This window comes from Phalangium opilio, unplaced genomic scaffold, assembly GCF_054372755.1.
Source record: "Phalangium opilio isolate 3A_F unplaced genomic scaffold, DU_Popi_V2 ptg000014l_1, whole genome shotgun sequence".
NCBI classification, from domain to species: Eukaryota; Metazoa; Arthropoda; class Arachnida; order Opiliones; family Phalangiidae; genus Phalangium; species Phalangium opilio.
Window position 1 is genome coordinate 1969734 of NW_028324149.1, and position 15404 is coordinate 1985137.

Below are 15404 nucleotides of genomic sequence, written 5' to 3' on the forward strand. Positions count from 1 at the left end.
AAAATACATTTCGTTAAAATGTATTCCTTTCTTTCAAAGAACACAACGAAAACAAATTTTAAATGTCATATGTACTAACAGAATCGAGTTCTTACGTACGGATAAATATTTCTCGCGAATACAAAATATCCAAAGTCATTTCAGCGTATATCGTTTAATTTCTGTTTTCCTAATTAAAGCAATGTGGGATTAGATTGCTAAATTCTTTTATCTTCTAATAAACCCTCTTCTTGAAAAAGCAATTTCTAATACCTTAACCTCTCTAGACCCGCAGTGCATGGACACCTTCTTGAAAGATAGAATTTTTTCCAAGGGCATAGCGTAGGCACTTTTAAATTTGAAAACCGGTTTGTTTTCTTACTAATTAACAAAACGTCTAATTGAGTCGCATTTCTCTCGATCTTTCTTCACGAAATAATAGCTATGTCTCTTAATTTTTTTTACTCCCAAACTAAAAACCGCAATATCTGACGTCATTTCAAACAGGGGGCGCTATTTTATAGAAGGGGGTTGTAGTGGGTTTCAAATCCGATACGACCTTATCAAAATATCGTGTTTCTTACGCTCTGCCGACGTCATTGTGCGGCCGGCAGCTTACAATCCCCCAACGCTGTAGGGAGAAAATTTCAGGGATGCAACTCGCATTGCCATTTCAAGCGTGGTTTCCCAGTTAGCCTAAAAATCGTCGGACATGCTGGGGACCACGATCTGACTTGGATTTTAGTTGCGCAAGGACCCCCATAGATGGGTAGGAGGAGAAGGAGGTTACGAAGGGAAAAACCGCCCGCGGCTCGTTTTCAGAAGCGATGGACCATCTATGGTCGGATCTGATCTGTCTTTTCCCCAGCTCAATCTGCTTATATTTTTCTCTGCCTATCGGCACGGATCGTCTGCTAAATCTTCAACCGAGATATAAATAACCTTCTACTTTAAGCCTAAATCCGACCATCAGGGTTAAAAGGTCGTATCTTAGTTTGGACTTGAAAACTAAAATCTTAGATTTCAATACGTAAAGAGGGGCAAGTAAGTTCACTTTTTGGATGAATTTGGTGGTTCTCAATGTTTTCTCTCCCTTAATTTTAAACAGATTCCTTTTAAAAAAATTACAATAGTTAAATACATCCTATAGAAGAGCTTTGTTTTAAATCCGAAGCTATCTTGGAAAATAGCTGGCGATAATTTCAATAGACCATTTCATAAATTGCATACAGACAAACCAACACACAGGGGCGAGGCCACCGTGACCATTGGGGTATCCTCTCTCTCGCCAAGAAAAACCCCTAGACACAACTGCTGCGAGTTGGCAACCCTCCCTCGGCGTGCAGAGAAATCGGGCTCCGTCTGACGTTGCATCTTGGCACGAGGGAGAATACTCCAAAGGTAGCCTCGCCCCCAGAAGTTGGTTTTCCTGTTACTTAATTTCCAAAATGGTCTATTATCAACTGGTCCTCTAATTGCTAACAACGAGTTCATCAATTGAAGAACATTACAATTAAGTATCTTATTCCCGATTTCAACGTACATGCACTTGCTTGGTTTTAATCCTAAGGAAAAAACGTCTATAGATCCTCTTTAGGGTGCGACGCTATAAATCCAAAAATCTCCATTTCCGAGTTGGTTCGGATTTAATATATATATATATATGGCTGTAGAAATCTATACAGGAGAAGCCCAACCGCATTCATACATAGCCCGAAGGATTATTTAAAAACCCGAGAAATTTAAGGTTCAGGATAAAATAACACAAGAGTATACGCTGTCTTCCGCTATGCACGGGGAGATAAACCTATCCCCTTGCATAAACACGAATGGTATACATCAACGTTGATATACATACACCATTGAAGAGTGAGCTAGTGAGCTATGGGTCCCCTGATTTAGACAATCTCTGTCGAGAGGAGAGCATAAACCTTAAGGCTATGATACCGGGGACCCATCCACCCTGCACTTTTCCTTTCTTTAGGAAACCATAATATTGTGGTTTACGGGAAGGACCCATGCAGCGAAAAGAGTACGTGATGGTACATTGATTTATACACGACGATTGTCCATGAAGATTCCTTTAGGCAATTTTGTATATATATATTTTTGTTTTTATAATGGTTCCCAAATTATAATATCGATTCGTTTCATTGGTTTGTTTGTTAAAGGGTCGAAAACACAAAGTAAATTTTTCAAGAGTAAATCAATACAAGGCCTAAAAGTGTTGATACGTAATTCTAAAAGATCGGTTTCTATAAAATAGAAAATGAATTATTCGGTGGGGTGGAAAACTCGAGGTGTGAATAGGCAAACTTTAAGACAAAGGTGTGCTTATGTTAATTTTCTTTATACTATCTTAGTTTTCGCAAAATTGTCAGGTTAAACTTATTTCTCAAGGATTGGAACCCTTTCTTCAAGGAATCCTGCGGGCAAACCGGGAATGGTGTGTTTATAGTACTTAGTCAATGCCGTCCGTGTTCGGTAACAAAAGCATTAGGGTATATCCCTGTACAAGGCTTAGCGTTTGTAAACAGATGGATATGGGGGTAAAGGAGGAAGGAGGGGCCTTCCTTTGACGACGACTCGCTTCGGAAATAATAGGGAAAATCCGTAGAGAATAAGGCTCGCGTACGCTACCCAAAACCGTCGTATTAACATAATTTGAGGGGAAAAATATTTATTTGGGGTCGACTAATCTGCAGGTACTCTGAATGTCTGAAATGCAGTCCACGGTAGGAAACCTACTATTTGTAGTATGCAGGTTCGGTTCACATTTACAAATATAAGAAAGCAATACTATAATTCATTGACTAACATACAGTCGAACAAAATTAGAGTTTCAACTCTGAAATCTCTTGACTAAAATGCAGTACTCTGAAATGCAGTCCTAGAAAATTATTATTTTCAACTCTGAAATCTATTGACTAAAATGCAGTACTCTGAAATGCAGTCCTCTAAAACTATTAATTTCAACTCTGAAATCTATTGACTAAAATGCAGTACTCTGAAATGCAGTCCTCTAAAACTATTAATTTCAACTCTGAAATCTCTTGACTAAAATGCAGTACTCTGAAATGCAGTCCTCGAAAACTATTAATTTCAACTCTGAACTCTCTTGACTAAAATGCAGTACTCTGAAATGCAGTCCTCGAAAACTATTAATTTCAACTCTGAAATCGGTTGACTAAAATGCAGTACTCTGAAAAACAGTCCACGAAAATTATTAAATACTACTCTGAAATCTTTTGACTAAAACGCAGTACTCTGAAATGCAGTCCTCGAAAATTATTTTTTTCAACTCTGAAATCTTTTGACTAAAACGCAGTACTCTGAAATGCAGTCCTAGAAAATTATTATTTTCAACTCTGAAATCTATTGACTAAAATGCAGTACTCTGAAATGCAGTCCTCTAAAACTATTAATTTCAACTCTGAAATCTCTTGACTAAAATGCAGTACTCTGAAATGCAGTCCTCTAAAACTATTAATTTCAACTCTGAAATATCTTGACTAAAATGCAGTACTCTGAAATGCAGTCCTCGAATATTATTAATTTCAACTTTGAAATCGGTTGACTAAAGTGCAGTACTCTGAAAAGCAGTCCATGAAAATAATAAATTTCAACTCTGAAATCGGTTGACTAAAACGCAGTTCTCTGAAATGCAGTCCTCAAAAATTAATATTTCGAACTCTGAAATCTTTTGACTAAAACGCAGTACTCTGAAATGCAGTCCTCGAAAACTATTAATTTCAACTCTGAAATCTCTTGACTAAAATGCAGTACTCTGAAATGCAGTCCTCGAAAATTATTAATTTCAACTCTGAAATCGGTTGACTAAAATGCAGTACTCTGAAAAACAGTCCACGAAAATTATTAAATACTACTCTGAAATCTTTTGACTAAAACGCAGTACTCTGAAATGCAGTCCTCGAAAATTATTATTTTCAACTCTGAAATCTTTTGACTAAAACTCAGTACTCTGAAATGCAGTCCTAGAAAATTATTATTTTCAACTCTGAAATCTATTGACTAAAATGCAGTACTCTGAAATGCAGTCCTCTAAAACTATTAATTTCAACTCTGAAATCTCTTGACTAAAATGCAGTACTCTGAAATGCAGTCCTCTAAAGCTATTAATTTCAACTCTGAAATCTCTTGACTAAAATGCAGTACTCTGAAATGCAGTCCTCGAATATTATTAATTTCAACTTTGAAATCGGTTGACTAAAGTGCAGTACTCTGAAAAGCAGTCCACGAAAATAATAAATTTCAACTCTGAAATCGGTTGACTAAAACGCAGTTCTCTGAAATGCAGTCCTCAAAAATTATTATTTCGAACTCTGAAATCTTTTGACTAAAACGCAGTACTCTGAAATGCAGTCCTCGAAAACTATTAATTTCAACTCTGAAATCTCTTGACTAAAATGCAGTACTCTGAAATGCAGTCCTCGAAAATTATTAATTTCAACTCTGAAATCGGTTGACTAAAACGCAGTACTCTGAAATGCAGTCGTCGAAAATTATTATTTTCAACTCTGAAATCTTTTGACTAAAACGCAGTACTCTGAAATGCAGTCCTCGAATATTATTATTTTCAACTCTGAAATCTTTTGACTAAAACGCAGTACTCTGAAATGCAGTCCTCGAATATTATTAATTTCAACTCTGAAATCTCTTGACTAAAATGCAGTACTCTGAAATGCAGTCCTCTACAACTATTAATTTCAACTCTGAAATCTTTTGACTAAAACGCAGTACTCTGAAATGCAGTCCTAGAAAATTATTATTTTCAACTCTGAAATCTATTGACTAAAATGCAGTACTCTGAAATGCAGTCCTAGAAAATTATTATTTTCAATTCTGAAATCTATTGACTAAAATGCAGTACTCTGAAATGCAGTCCTCTAAAACTATTAATTTCAACTCTGAAATCTATTGACTAAAATGCAGTACTCTGAAATGCAGTCCTCTAAAACTATTAATTTCAACTCTGAAATCTCTTGACTAAAATGCAGTACTCTGAAATGCAGTCCTCTAAAACTATTAATTTCAACTCTGAAATCTCTTGACTAAAATGCAGTACTCTGAAATGCAGTCCTCGAATATTATTAATTTCAACTTTGAAATTGGACTGCTTTTCAGAGTACTGCACTTTAGTCAACCGATTTCAAAGTTGAAATTAATAATATTCGAGGACTGCATTTCAGAGTGCTGCATTTTAGTCAAGAGATTTCAGAGTTGAAATTAATAGTTTTAGAGGACTGCATTTCAGAGTACTGCATTTTAGTCAATAGATTTCAGAGTTGAAATTAATAATTTTTTAGGACTGCATTTCAGAGTACTGCGTTTTAGTCAATAGATTTCAGAGTTGAAAATAATAATTTTCTAGGACTGCATTTCAGAGTACTGCATTTTAGTCAATAGATTTCAGAGTTGAAAATAATAATTTTCGAGGACTGCATTTCAGAGTACTGCATTTTAGTCAAGAGATTTCAGAGTTGAAATTTATTATTTTCGTGGACTGCTTTTCAGAGTACTGCATTTTAGTCAATAGAGAGTTTATATAATAATTTTCGAGGACTGCATTTCAGAGTACTGCGTTTTAGTCAAAAGATTTCAGAGTTGAAATTAATAATTTTCGAGGACTGCATTTCAGAGTACTGCACTTTAGTCAACCGATTTCAGAGTTGAAATTAATAATATTCGACGACTGCGTTTCAGAGTACTGCGTTTTAGTCAAAAGATTTCAGAGTTGAAAATAATAATTTTCGAGGACTGCATTTCAGAGTACTGCGTTTTAGTCAAGAGATTTCAGAGTTGAAATTAATAGTTTTAGAGGACTGCATTTCAGAGTACTGCATTTTTGTCAACCGATTTCTGAGTTGAAATTTATTATTTTCGTGGACTGCTTTTCAGAGTACTGCACTTTAGTCAACCGATTTCAAAGTTGAAATTAATAATATTCGAGGACTGCATTTCAGAGTACTGCATTTTAGTCAAGAGATTTCAGAGTTGAAATTAATAGTTTTAGAGGACTGCATTTCAGAGTACTGCATTTTAGTCAATAGATTTCAGAGTTGAAATTTATTATTTTCGTGGACTGCTTTTCAGAGTACTGCACTTTAGTCAACCGATTTCAAAGTTGAAATTAATAATATTCGAGGACTGCATTTCAGAGTACTGCATTTTAGTCAAGAGATTTCAGAGTTGAAATTAATAGTTTTAGAGGACTGCATTTCAGAGTACTGCATTTTAGTCAATAGATTTCAGAGTTGAAATTTATTATTTTCGTGGACTGCTTTTCAGAGTACTGCACTTTAGTCAACCGATTTCAAAGTTGAAATTAATAATATTCGAGGACTGCATTTCAGAGTACTGCATTTTAGTCAAGAGATTTCAGAGTTGAAATTAATAGTTTTAGAGGACTGCATTTCAGAGTACTGCGTTTTAGTCAACCGATTTAAGAGTTGAAATTAATAATTTTCGAGGACTGCATTTCAGAGTACTGCACTTTAGTCAACCGATTTCAGAGTTGAAATTAATAATTTTCGAGGACTGCATTTCAGAGTACTGCGTTTTAGTCAAAAGATTTCAGAGTTGAAAATAATAATATTCGAGGACTGCATTTCAGAGTACTGCGTTTTAGTCAAAAGATTTCAGAGTTGAAAATAATAATTTTCGAGGACTGCATTTCAGAGTACTGCACTTTAGTCAAAAGATTTCAGAGTTGAAAATAATAATTTTCGAGGACTGCGTTTCAGAGTACTGCGTTTTAGTCAAGAGATTTCAGAGTTGAAATTAAAAGTTTTCGGGGACTGCATTTCAGAGTACTGCGTTTTAGTCAAAAGATATCAGAGTTCAAAATAATAATTTTCGAGGACTGCATTTCAGAGTACTGCGTTTTAGTCAAAAGATTTCAGAGTTGAAATTAATAATTTTCGAGGACTGCATTTCAGAGTACTGCACTTTAGTCAACCGATTTCAGAGTTGAAATTAATAATATTCGACGACTGCGTTTCAGAGTACTGCGTTTTAGTCAAAAGATTTCAGAGTTGAAAATAATAATTTTCGAGGACTGCATTTCAGAATACTGCGTTTTAGTCAAAAGATTTCAGAGTTGAAATTAATAGTATTAGAGGACTGCATTTCAGAGTACTGCATTTTAGTCAAGAGATTTCAGAGTTGAAATTAATAATTTTCGTGGACTGTTTTTCAGAGTACTGCATTTTAGTCAACCGATTTCAGAGTTGAAATTAATAATTTTCGAGGACTGCATTTCAGAGTACTGCATTTTAGTCAAGAGATTTCAGAGTTGAAATTAATAGTTTTAGAGGACTGCATTTCAGAGTACTGCATTTTAGTCAAGAGATTTCAGAGTTGAAATTAATAGTTTTAGAGGACTGCATTTCAGAGTACTGCATTTTAGTCAAGAGATTTCAGAGTTGAAATTAATAGTTTTAGAGGACTGCATTTCAGAGTACTGCATTTTAGTCAAGAGATTTCAGAGTTGAAATTAATAGTTTTAGAGGACTGCATTTCAGAGTACTGCATTTTAGTCAAGAGATTTCAGAGTTGAAATTAATAGTTTTAGAGGACTGCATTTCAGAGTACTGCATTTTAGTCAAGAGATTTCAGAGTTGAAATTAATAGTTTTAGAGGACTGCATTTCAGAGTACTGCATTTTAGTCAAGAGATTTCAGAGTTGAAACTCTAATTTTGTTCGACTGTATGTTAGGCAATGAATCATAGTATTGCTTTCTTATATTTGTAAATGTGAACCGAACCTGCATACTATAAATAGTAGTTTTCCTACCGTGGACTGCATTTCAGACATTCAGAGTACCTGCAGATTAGTCGACCCCATTTATTTCGCTCGCAGTTTGAATAACTTTGCTATACGAATACTACCCCGCGGGGTTATAATACGCACACCACACCATCTATCGGAAGTCTAGTGAATATTTCCTTCAAGAAAACAAACAATGCATGCACTCGGGTTCGTTCCTTCACGTTTGAACGGGCAAGGCTTAGCCAAAGATCCCTTAGGCCTTATCAATGGGCCGAGGCTTAGAATTTTACTAATATTCCTTCCTTATCCTTAATACGAAGGTTACATTTATACAGTACACGCTACTTTGCTTTTGTTTTGTTTTGTAGCTCGATCATACTTTTTAAAAATAATTTTGGAATTTTTATTTATTATTTAAATATTTCAAAGCTTACCCAATGTTTTCCTTTTGGCTCAGGTCAACTTTGCTGAAGATAAGATTCCTCGCGAGTTGTTGCTGAAGCCACAATTCCCCGTCAACTGTTGTTGAAGATATCTTGACTGTAATATCTTCAATAAATAAATAAATAAATAAATAAATAAATAAATAAATAAATAAATAAATAAATAAATAAATAAATAAATAAATAAATAAATAAATAAATAAATAAATAAATAAATAAACTAATTAATATGAACCACAAAATTATTCAGCAAAGTATTTTAAAGAAACAAAATTTGTGGCAGAAAAAATACATAACAGAAAAAAATACAGGAAATTTCGTATTGGCTACAACTACACCGGATCCTTAAAGTATAGACGACGTATATAAGAAAATGCGTTACCTATCTAACCTTACACTGAGAAGAAAGGCAAACGTACCATAATAATACACGCAATTTAATGTTAAGATACATTGGGGCGTGGGAGACGGGGATATCCAAGTACCTGCATAATCCAATACGTGCCGGGAAAAAGTCTCTCCTAACCCGATAAAATATGCAGGTTTCTTTTTTATTATCGCACTATCCAGCATACACTAGCTTTTTTTCCTTAATCAATAAAAGTCACTTTTCTTACAACCATGGAAGGTTTTCAGTATAGAGTACGTTATTTCTTCAATATCTTAAACGCAGAAGTCAATTACCAACAGTGCAATACTCGGGTTACAATTATGGCTCTGGGATACGACTACATTGATATACCGGAAGTTCTCCCCGCCACTAAATTGCAACCAGCATCTCATTGGTTCTTGAAAACTCAACGTCAGCGCGACGCGTATGACGAAAATTACAGTCATATTTTCCGACTGAGGAGAGGCGAAATAGCCCGGCGCCTCCTTTTACGTCCCCCCTTGTATTTTGAAAGGGGGACTGGGACTATGGCGCGCGAATACTTAGGCATCTTTTACCTTCTTCCTAATAAACTAGATATCACTTCTTGGTGAAACTATATAAATACGTGGAACTATATTTAACTTCAGGTAATCGACTTCCCCTCAAGTATTAATGCTAGTCAAGGGTTTCACTCGCTGTAAACTGTGAGTCAACGTTGGTTATCGGCAAGTTTGGTTCATTTTTTCGGTATTGGGGAGTCCAAACACAGCCTCGCAAGCGGTTAGGTAACAGTGGTTACGCAACAACTGCATCCCTCGATATTTCCAAGCAGACATGGGCGCTCTCCTCTCCTTTTGGAGCGAAATGAGCGTTTTGAGAGGAGAGAATCAGAAATTATACTATTGTGAGTGGAGGGTGAGTGGGAGTGGTAGGCCTCTAACAAAATAAAAGGCAAGAAAATGAGGGCCACGATTTAATATCATGAAACATTGGAGTGAACCTCTTGGCCAATTCAAAATACAAATTTTAAAAGAGCGCGAGTTTCTACGGGCGGCGTAAAAGGGGTGTAAAAGGGGGTGAGTTTGAAAACCAAACGTTTAGCAATGGCTCGTGAGTGTGAGAGGTGAGTGGGACGAAAAATGTTTTGGGAGAGGGGGTTCTCTCCTTCTTTCAGGCTTTTGGAGAGGAGAGATAATCAAAAACTATCCACTGTTTCTGGGTGGGGTTAGGGAGACAAGGGAGGGAAATAAAGAAACCTTACTGTGCTTTGAAATAGTAACGGGGGTATATTGTTAAGCCAAGGCGAAGGTTACTGATTCATAGAGGTGGAGACAAGGCTCTCTAGCTTTGAACATGCTGTAAACACAAATTGTAAACCTTACTGTGCTTTGAAATAGTAACGGGGGTATATTGTTAAGCCAAGGCGAAGGTTAGTGATTCATAGAGGTGGAGACAAGGCTCTCTAGCTTTGAACATGCTGTAAACACAAATTGTATTTGACAGGCTACAGTCACGTAGCCTAGTGAAATACGAATGCTTATTGGCTGAACCAAAACTTTGATAATGTTCGAGGAACGTTGCTAGGCTGGTAGTGTGGGAAACGCTGGTACACAAGATTCAATAGAATAAACGAAGTGTGAGAGTTAAGCTGCAGAAAATTTTGACACTGACAGTTTCCGCTTCTCTCACCAGTGGTGTGCCTTGACGAGCTGTGTTTTATTGGGTGATACTTATTAAACTTAGTTTAAAATGCCAAAATTAGAAAATAAATCGAGAAACAAAGTTTGCTTTAGTGTAGGACCTTATCAAAACTAAGGTAGAACTCCAGCGGCTTCGTCTTCAGGCTTATCGTTCAAGAATCACTGCTTTCCGGAAGTTTCTGGACAAAATAGGTAGTCGGGCTTTACACTACAAGTCTTATTTTGATTCAACAACTAATGAAGCTCAAAAGCATATGTTGCAATAAGTGTTGCCATAATTATTGCAGTGACACGGAAGTTTTGCTGGGCCTAGGTTTTAATCGAATTTATCTTAATGGTAATTTATCTTAATTGAGAATGAGATGAGAGGAGGTTTAGTAACGAGTAGTGAGAGGAGTGGAAAACTTTTAATTTTATCTTAATTGAAATGAGAGGAGGTTTAATAAAACTACGAGAGAAAATGAGCAGCGAGAGGAGTGAAACATTTTAATTTTTATCCTAATTGAGATGAGAGGAGGTTTATTAAAACTACGAGATAAAATGAGCAGTGAGAGGAGTGAAAAGTTACAGTGATGTTTTGTTTGGGAAAGGAGCGAGGTTTACTGGAAAGGCCTACTATGGAAAATCAGTTGGAGTGAGCTACTCGTTCCCCGCTAAAAAACTTTGAGGAGTGGGAGTGGGAGAGGCAGAGGGTTCGCCCATGTCTGTTTCCAAGTTCGTTGTTGAAGGGGGGGAGGTGGGAACCATTTCCATCAGAGTTCCATGTCCAAGCAGGGTCCAGGACTATTTTGAGGCTACTTTGGTTCGCCTTTGGATACTGGATTATATTTGAACGGTCAAGGCTGAGGAAAGTCTGCCCGGGGATACGTTTGTTACGGTCTATTTTCAGATACAGATTTGTATGAAGTGAGAGGTCATAAAGGTCATAGCGGACGAAACCGTGGTGGCTATGTAATAAAGTTTATTGAGTTACTGTCAATCAAATAAGTGGCGTTTTGATAGTTGATATGGTTTTGCTTTTGTACACGTATTAATTAGATTTGAAACCAGTTAATTAAACAAAATTTACTTTCTAAAATTCATCAAATGCCCAAAAACATTTAGTAAAGGATAATTGCCTATATATTAATTTGCAGCTAATAAATATTTAGTTTATACTTAAACAGTGGGGGAATGCAGCGCAAAAATGAACACTGCCAAATATTTTTAGGGTCATTAGAAGTTCCCAAAAATTTAGCGCAGCAAAAATAAATCAATTAAAACTTTTACTTTCTAAAAGTTTCGTAAACCTGTCAGAAGATATTTTTATCATTTTCAAAGTATGTTGATTCTCGGCTTCTTTTCATCCCTATAGGTTTAACGTCGCGAATTAATGCGCCTTTACTTTTACCGCTTTACAAACTCCCCTTGAAAAATAAGTGTAAGAATAGCTTTAATAAACCCCAGGATTCTGCGGAGGTTTGGAATGACTGGAATGAAAACCTCAACGATGAAATGTGGAAATCAAAATGAATCTTGACGTATACCAACACCGTGACTGATGGGGGCCGGTACCGCAAACCCCGCCTTGTCTAAAACCCCACCACAGCCTTCTCTAACAAACCCCAGTTCAGTTACAATTTAAAATAAATGCGGTTAATCAAAAATACAGGAAGTTTAAAAAGGACAACTTTGTAACTTCTATGACCGATTTTGCCACAAGAGGGAACCCTAAACCAGTTACGAATTATTTTGTGTTTTAGGAAGAATTGATATCTAGTTTATTAGGGAGAAGTTATAAATTCGCCACATTTCCAGCTTTATCTCCAGTCCAAACGTAGGTCCGGAGTTAATCCCCGCCTCTAAATTACAACCAGCATCTCATTGGATCTTGAAAACTCACGTCAGCGCCGAGCGAATGACGAAAATTACGTATTTTCCGACTGAGGAGAGTGTTTAGCGAAATAGCCCGGCCTCCTTTTACATCCCCCCCTTGTATTTTGAAAGGGGTACTGGGACTATATGGCGTGCGAATACTTAAGCATCTTAAAACTTCTCCCTAATAAACTAGATATCACTACTTGCTCATACCAAGGCCTTTATTACTGTAGGCAATGCATAGTACAAGGAACGTGCACTCTATTATCTAACTTTAAAAAATAGGGGATGTTCATTCATATCCTTGCCAGAAATTCTATCCCCACGCGGAGGGTATGTCTAATTTATTTTAGGAATTTTTCATCAAACGCCATCTATTGGATCAACAATTTATTCGACTTGTCGTCGGGTGTACTCGCTTTACATTCACTGTTCAATACATTTAATGCAATGAGTGAAAGGTTACTGGACGGGTGTATTTTAAACCGAAAAATATATGGGACTCTACATTTTCTGCATGTTGAATCAATTTCAACAAACATTCAAGAGAGCTCTATAATATATCAACTTAGAGGAGGACTATATTCCGATTTCAGAAGTGTACAGGGTGTATAAAGTGAAGTGTCTCTGTTTGTGATAAGTTTCTCGGCGATGGCTTGACCAATTTTTGTTAATTAAAATGGTTTTTAATTAATAACACGGTTTGCCCTCGTGATGAAGTTATTTTGTTTTCAAAAATAACTCTGCCTCCTGAGATACATACAGTAACAAACACCCTGTCCAGTTTTCAATTCGGAATTTTCCGCAACCTCTAAAAAAAATCCCAGGGCATCTTTTAGATTGATATATACGTCGATAGGGGTCGCTAATTTCGCGGTCTCTACCCGCGCCGTTCCGTTCTATTTTTTGGGTCCAGACCCTAACTTAACTTCCCCGCCAAAATTTGAGCGGGCTATCGCTAATGGAGCCAAATCCAATTGAAAGTGTCGTCAGGCGATCCCACGTGACTAATAGCGTGCTTGGCACCCTCAGCATTTCGCGCCAATAATCTTTCGAAGTGCGAATCGAAAATTACTTCGGCGCTCCCCAAAAAAAGTTCCATTGTGATTTTTTTTGAGTCCATTCGTATATACTGAACACAATCACGCGACTTTCTTTTTTTAACAGAAGCACGAGGTTTGGTTTAACGTGACTCACTAAGAATCATCAGCCAATGATAGAACAGCGTTTAAATCGAGTTTGTACAATTGCGTATAGTTCTATTCATTTCCTACGTATCGTTAGAAAAACATTAGCAAAGTTAAAAAAAAAAAAAATCGCCAATGTAACCCCCTCCCAACAAAAAAATTTAAACATTCATTGTGAAAACAAAATTGTTTGACTAAATTAGTGAATGAATAACATTTAGAAGCTATTTTGAGTTTAGCGTGAGTAAATGTAAATAAGAGAGAGTACGACAAAGAGGAGTAGAAGCGAATTTCGGGGCGTATGACTAATACCATAAGTTTACTACCTATGTTTCGTAATGCTAGAGACTTACAGCTCGAGCTAGTTCGAGAACGACCAGCGAGAATTGACTATACACTCAATTAATTTTGCAGTCCATCTTGTTATTATTTATTCTGCATTACTAACCCTTTGATAGCACCTCCTCACCAGGCGTCGCTTTACCTCGAATCTATGACCTACGTCACTTCATGACAAGCTCCAGTTTGTAACCAGTAACAAACTTATGAAACATATCTTATGAACTCATTGTATGACTAATACGTTTTCGTTTCCTTAGCGACAACGCGAATCAGGAACGCATCGCCTATACTGAATCGTACGTCACTTTCCGTTATTCATATTTGCCTTTGCTATAATCAGGGTATATCGGTGAACACTCTAAATCAGTATCGTTTCTCCGAAGATAGGATATAACTGTATAAATTAACTTATATATGGAAGAATAGCCCATGGGTAGGTAGGCGAGTGCCCCATGAGATGGAGTATTTATCAATGGCAATCATTCACTCAGGGTGTCAATAAAAACACGTGACGCGTATGCTGGCGCGTGCGTATATTTCTTCTATAACCTCGGCGCATGCTCCCTAAAAGTACCAGCTCTCATTGGGTGGGTATAGTCTTCTAGTTTCTTATAGAAAAATGCTGAGCTCTTGGTTCTTGCACGAAAAGTATGCAGTGGGCTTGTATAAGAAAGGCAGGGCCCCTGTTCTGGATTGCACCAGAGTATGAACCCTCACTGCACCGGCGCATTTAACCTATATATCTATCTATCTATATATACACTACATCCTGCCCCACCTGCCAATCAAACGCCCCAAAATCCGGCTGGCAGCTCTCATCCAGCGCTCGCTCGATCCCCGGGTTCGATTGACAGCATCGGATATTACGCCACATCGAATCCAATTTCTCTCCACATCTTCCCACCATCCTTTTTTCTTGGAAAAAGGATCCCGGCTGAAGAGGAACCGAGAGAGAGAGAGAGGAAAAAGAGAGCGCTCTATTTCTTAGATTTCCTTTCTCCTTTATCGTATATTTTATAACGGGATCGTATAAATTATAGCATTCAGCTTATAGAGAGGAGATATCAGGGACTATAAGAGAGAGTAATGGCACTGTCATTGCATCCGAGGTATAAAGAGTGTACGAAGATATTATATGGGTGTCAATACTATACGTGTATTCGTTCGAAGTATAGATTCTTTGAAATGTAGGTCGAAACTCTATACTCTACATATTTACCTATCTATAAGTTTTCTAATTTGAAAATTTTCCCTGAGATTACATGTTTTCCCTGACTGTCTAAAATCATTAATTTTCCATGATCAATTTTAGTTTTCACTTTCATTTGTTGTACGTAGAAAAGTCAGAATGTTGTATAGTATCTAAAATTTACCAGCACGCTAATACCATGAATATATATTAATTTACGGTAGTAATAATATGGATCGCTTAATGAAACAATACAAAATTCAATGACTTTTTATGGATTTCCAGTATTTCCACAGCGAAATAAGAAAACATTTTTGAAGCTAGTGAATTCATATGACCCATGACCCGGAGCGACCTCTAGGAAAACTTTAGGCCTTGCTTATTCCACAACAACTGATATTCAAAACAATTGCACACGTGCAATGTTTCCAAATGAGTCTATTCGCCAAAACCTACAACAGAAAAACATTTGAAATACTTCTTTTATAGAAGGGATGTTTGAACTTTAGCTATATAGTCTGAACATTGGATAAAGTTTGACC

General features: G+C 36.7%; 1 protein-coding gene across 7 annotated transcripts in view; it reads right to left on the bottom strand.

The window, feature by feature from the left end:
* The window catches only part of LOC149705038 (uncharacterized), a 149199-nt gene that overhangs the window by 55324 nt on the left and 78471 nt on the right, over positions 1-15404 (bottom strand). For all 7 annotated transcript variants that reach the window (XR_016381504.1, XR_016381505.1, XR_016381503.1 and 4 more), the window contains one exon: positions 8206-8320. The gene's annotated coding sequence lies outside the window, so the exon portion shown is untranslated. The remainder of the gene's footprint in view (positions 1-8205; positions 8321-15404) is intronic.